The following is a 468-nucleotide window of genomic DNA, read 5'->3' as shown; positions in this document are numbered from 1 at the left end:
AGGGAACCTGAAATGACCCTATCCTATAGCCATACTGATGAATATCTTGCATATCACCATAGAACCTTCATCTAGCGATGGAAGGAGATAGAGGCAGAGACTCACATTGGAGCACCAGACTGAGATCCCATGGTCCAAATGAGGAGCAGAAGGAGGGAGAACATGAGTAAGGAAGTCAGGACCGTGAGGGGTGCACCCACCCACTGATTCAGTGGGGCTGAACTATTGGGAGCTCACCAAGGCCAGCTGGACTGGGACTGAAAAAGCATGGGATAAAACCGAACTCTCTGAACATGGCGGACAATGAGGGCTGATGAGAAGCCCAAGACAATGGCACTGGGTTTTGATCCTACTGCATGAACTGGCTTTGTGGGAACCTAGCCTGTTTGGATGCTTACCTTCCTAGACCTGGATGGAGGGGGGAGGACCTTGGACTTCCCACAGGGCAGGGAATCCTGACTGCTCTTT

The sequence above is a fragment of the Microtus ochrogaster genome, unplaced genomic scaffold (genome assembly GCF_000317375.1).
Source record: "Microtus ochrogaster isolate Prairie Vole_2 unplaced genomic scaffold, MicOch1.0 UNK96, whole genome shotgun sequence".
Classification (NCBI taxonomy): Eukaryota; Metazoa; Chordata; class Mammalia; order Rodentia; family Cricetidae; genus Microtus; species Microtus ochrogaster.
Note: the sequence above shows the minus strand (reverse complement) of the source record.